We start from the raw sequence: 5659 nt of genomic DNA, 5'->3' as shown, positions 1-5659 counted from the left end.
GATTCAATTTTATATCACGTTTGGGTCATAGCTGCGCTATGTGCTTACAATTACAGGTCAAATGTCATTGAGATCAATTTGTAAAATACCACTATGTAAAACTTCTGAGTAATTTGGTCTCATATGACCAGTGTAAATCGGATTGCAACCAAGCTTTGGCTATAGCTGGACTATGGTAACTTTCATGTAGCCTAGCCTAATGATTGTGTTCAAGGTCAACACTGAGATCAAAGTCATTTGATGTCATAATTTTGGACGACCTATTTGGCACCGCCGTGTCTATTTTGATATTGGGGCACGGTGGCGTATCGTGTGTCATCTTCGACCGTGATCTTTCGAAGAAAAATAAATACATGGTCACCTTTACATTATTAACATATTTAGGGAGTTAATTAACATTTGAAATAAACAATAGCGGCCCAAGTATCGAGTCTTGTGGAATACCACAAAAACTTCTTTGGTCATTAGATGTTGAACCATTAACACCAGTTATATGAGATCTCACTAAGGTAACTTCTGAACCAGTTGATAACATGATCAAATTGACCATCCATGCCAAAGTTTGCTAACTTATCAATTAGAATATTGTGATTCACAGTGTTGAAAGCCTTTCTTAGATCTAACATAACAAGACCAATGTACTCACGATCAGCAATTGATTTTACCCAATCCACTGTAAGGCAAAAAAAAGTTTGTTTCCTGAAGCGCGCTCGCATTACGTTTTTGACGGCTTATTTTGCGCATTAGAATATTTTCAATGTAGTACCCTATAGGGCCCTATAAGTTCCTGTGAAGATTACACAATAACACATGATAGTTTGGCTATTTCTGAGACAATTACCGTATGCGACGTTATTTTCCAACCCTGACAGTTTTTATTGGCACTGGTTGTATACAAGCGATCCGGCACTCGCGCTTACAAAGATTATATTATCATATTTCAGTCATACAGTTCCTCTTTCTACATAACAGTTGCTTTGAGCTTTTACACTTTTACTTTACATTTCCCCTTTTCATCATTAAAAGTGATAGAAAATCGGTTTTTTTTACTTCCCCTTTCCTTTCCATTTCAATATTTATACGAGGGTCATTCAAAAAGTTCTACCTCCATCATCACATTTCTGTTATACATGTCAGATAAAATATGAAGTGGGTATCTCCAGCGTTCGAAATAGTTGGAAAATTTTAATGAAGGTATTTGGTGGACACTTTTTACACTATTGTATCATAGGCCAAAGAAGCTGTTGGTTATTACTTTTGTTTTTGTTTATTAAGGTAATGATTACTAATTATTTTGTGTATTTCTAAAACATGTTAATTAACTATACAAAATAATAATAGTAATCAGTTATCAGTCGGCTGAAAGCTTTCTCCAACTATTGCGATCTTTGGCAAGCGAAACAATTTTGTTTGGCTGCAGCATCCCTTCAGTATCTCCCAGGAGGTGCTGTACATACTAGTAAAGTGTGTGCGGCCGTCCTGGTTTCCTCTTCCCATGTGGTGGAATATAAAGGGCATATTCTTTCACAGGCTCGTCGCTTTCAAGACGCAGTATTATGCCGATGCCGAGAAATTTGAGTTGATGAATCTTGACTCTGGCAACCAGTGGAGTGGTGGTGTTGGTCAGATTGTAGATGGTTTCATTTGGAATCCGATCCACACGCTTGATGTTTAACATGACTTATAGCAAGATGTTCGAAGGCATTAATCTTGTTTGTCATGTCCTTGGTGATGACTCGCACACGTACAGAAGGACCGAAACACAAGTTGTCTCAAACAGCTTGATTTTTGCTTCGATTGGCAGGGATGGGCTTCTCCAAAGGCTTTCCAGTTTCCAGAAAGCGGCACAGGCTAGTGCTTTTCTTCTTTTTAGGTCTCCAACACTAGAGCCCTACTTGAAGTCTGTGACATGGTTGATGGTACGTGCTACCATAGACTTCAAGTGCTGGCTGGTTGTTACAGTTTGCAGTCATATATTCTGTCTTGGGTGCGCTGATGACAAGGCCTAGATGTGCTGCTGCTGCTGTTGCAGTCCTAGTAAGCTGTGACTGGGCCCGGGCAATAGAAGATTCCAACAGGGCAATATCATCAGCAAAATCCAGGTCATTCAGCATCCTAGCAGGATACCTGCTTGACCGCCGTGGGTAGGTATCAATTCCAGAAGTTGATTTCTTCAGGAGGTATTATAGTCTACTAGGATAATGAATAGGAATGGTGCCAACACATCACCCTGAAGCACTCCAGTCGTTAGGCCTGGGATACTGAGATACTTCCATCTACCATAACGGCACTATTGGAGTCCTTGTAGAGCACCTGGATGGCATTGACCACTACCTTTGGTATTCCATAATGCCGCAGCACTGAGAACATGACGGACCTGTTTATGGAGTCGAAGGTTTTTTTGATGTCCACAAAAGTGGCTGTCAAGGGAAGTTGGTACTCCTTGAAGCCTTCCATGTTCCTCCTCAAAATGTGTATTTGCTGAGCGCTGCTTCGACCTGATCTAAAGCCAGCCTGGTTGCTTCTCAGTAAAGGATCAATGTGAGGTCGAATCCTGTTCAGAAGGATCTTGTTGTACACTTTTGCGGCAATGGACATAAGCGAAATACCACGATAGTTTGTCATGAGAGAGAGGTCGCCTTTCTTTGGTAAAGGAATGATGACATGTGTGATCCATTGACGTGGCGGTGTCAGCGTTGAGAATACTTCCATACAGAATTTGAGAATCATCAATCATGCTATATCCTCTCCTCCCTGAAGTGCTTCAGCAGTTATAGCACAGTCAGTGCTGCTGCCTTGTTGGTCTTCATGGCTGCTATTGCTTCGACTACTTCTTCACGACTTGGGAGCTCATAATAGGAAGATCTTCAACAGCTGGTGCAGGAAGTTCTGAAGCTACTGTGTCACTGTCGTTGTTATAAAGGAATGAGCTAAAATATTCCTTCCATTCCTCAAGCAGTTCATGGTCACTGGTTGGGGCTGATCCATCACTCCTTTTGACATTTACCCCTTTCCTTGAGTTCAGGTGGTGTAATTGGGTGCAGGGTGTCAGTCCGAAACGTCCTTAGTCCGATTTCCCATTTCATCGGCCAGCTTCAGGTCTTCCATCTGGTTATTGAGGGTAGCAAGCTCATCAGATTTATAGGAGTTAAGGCTGGTGTTCAAGTTCCTCCATCTTTCTCTAGATTGACGAGACTTTGAAATGGAGTACCGCTTTTTGGCCTCATCCCTTTCAAGTTTAAGTCTGATGGTTGCATCTGATACCCAACTTACCCAATCATTAGCCTATCATAACCAATTAATAAACAAAAACAAAAGTAAGTTTCTTTGTGTAAATTCTAGTTGAAAACACTTATTCGGGGGTGGAGGGCAAAGAAAAGAAAATGGTCAGTGAGCTTCCCGGCCCGATTTTCTAGGAAATAGACCTATGCCCGCGAAAAATGTCAGTTTCATACTATTTGAAGTGAAAGTTGATACACTTTGGGTTCATTTCCCGCGAAGCGTGCAAAAATTTGCAATTTATACCAAATCAAGCAGGGAATCGAGGTGCAGGTTTACCGAAAGTGTGCGTAGGCCCGATTTAAACAGAACTAAAAACAAGGAATCTATTTTTTTTTCTTTGAGTTGTGTGCAGTGGCGTAGATTTCTTTTTGACATGGGGGGGATGGAGTTGGAATCTTGAAGTAGGGCCTATAGTCAATCCAGCACCTTTTGGCGACAGAATAAGTTTATGGTGCAATTGCGTGCGAAGCGCGCGAAAATTTTTGCTATTTTGAAGCTAAACTGATGAAATATTGTGTAAAAGTAGAATAAATTTGCACTTTTGGGGCTAAAATGGGCAAATATGAGGTTAATTGGTCAGAAACCCATTATCAGGCGTCAACCTGGCAAAATATAGGGGGATAAATCCTCCCATCCCCCCGGGATCTACGCCTATGGTTGTGTGTGGGGAGGGGGCCAAAATAGGGAACACCCCAAAAGTTCGATGAAGCCCTATAAACGAAAGTCCTTTCGTTAGGGGGGGAGGGGGTCAGAAAGTCCGATTACGTTTGTAAAAAAAGTAGTTAAAACATCGGTCAAAGTTGATCTTTTTATAAGGATTTTTAAATTAAAATATATCATTGTCAAATTTTAGTATTTTCCGAAGTACGATATTGAAACTTTTCAGTGGTTTCTTCAAAATGATTTCAAGTCAATATGGAGTGCAGTACTCGCAACCTGCAACGTCATGTAAGTTCATTTTTAAAGCAGCTGTCCCAGCAAACACAAAACGTTTTTAAAACGTTTTAAACATGTAATATTTTGGGGTTTTGGTTTTGGTAAAAACGTTTTAATAACAGTGTCGGGTAGTATCAGGGAACTTCGATATCTGGGAATTGCGACTTTCACACAAGTGGTATATCATCTCTACGAACTGAATTGACATAGGTCAGTTTATTTCCCGGCATTTGGTCACATTTGATCAATATGATAAAATATTTTAAATATATTTTATGGTATAAGAACTATTCTATAGTAAATCAGTTATATCAAGTAACTGATGAGGCATAGGCCCTAATGATATTAATCATCTTCCTATCACAAGGCGTGGCTTTTTACTTCCGCAAATGGCCGTAGTGGTATATCATCTCTCAGTGTGACCTAGGTCCCGACATTTAACCTGAGCAGTCTCATCCCCTGGTTATATAAAGGTCATGAAAATGTTTTAAAACGTTATGTATGAAAACACACTACAAAATTATTTCTAAAATGCTTTCAAAATGTTATTGTAAAATATTTTTAAAGAACATTATGTTAGACTATTTCCAGCAGGTTATCAAAAAATGTTTTTAAATGTTAAATATGAAAACGTTCTTTATCCTTTATATACCCTTTATATAACCCGACATTTAAACGTTTTCTGGCAATCTTTTCTAACCTTTGGCGAATGATGTCGAAAACGTTCTGTGTTTGATACCACATTCTTTTTTATTTGAAAATCCAGCGCGTCCTATTTTTTTCCGTGCCAAAAAGATAATGAAGAAAAATATTTTAAGATAGAATGCAATATTCGTTTCTTCCATAAATGTGATCAATATCCTAGCATTGTCGCACCCCTCCACAACCCCGGTGGGTTCAGTCTTCACTGACAATGTGTACGCATGATGGTTCCAATTAGGGGTACTTTTCAAGAAATGTCCGCGGAATTTTCGAGGACAAAATTGTTCGCGATTGTCCAAATTAGGGGTGTTTTGGAGCAAAATTGTCCTTGACATGAAAAATAGGGTGTATTTCTAGGACTTTCGTCCGCGTTTTACCGCTATAGTTTTCGTTATTGTCCTCATTTCCCCGTGAAATAGGGTGAAAATTCAAAAGCGTCCTTGAAATGGTAAAAATAGGGGTATTTATTTCGGAAAAATGTCCTTGATTCCTCGTGATAAGGGGGTGAAATGAAAATGCATCCTCAAAATGATAAAAATAGGGGAGGTATTTGGGGGCAAATTGTCCTTGATTTCGTGCAAAATAGGGGTAAAATTGCTGCAAATGTCCTCGATTCCCCGTGAAATAGGGTCATTTTCAAATCCTGGAACGGTCATACGTCCTACCTTTAAATACAAAGTGAACCCACCGGGTCCACAACCCCATCCCCATGCACCATAGCGACCCCCCTGTAGGCCTA

This window comes from Amphiura filiformis, chromosome 17 (genome assembly GCF_039555335.1).
Source record: "Amphiura filiformis chromosome 17, Afil_fr2py, whole genome shotgun sequence".
Lineage (NCBI taxonomy): Eukaryota > Metazoa > Echinodermata > Ophiuroidea > Amphilepidida > Amphiuridae > Amphiura > Amphiura filiformis.
This window is presented reverse-complemented; position numbering follows the sequence as displayed.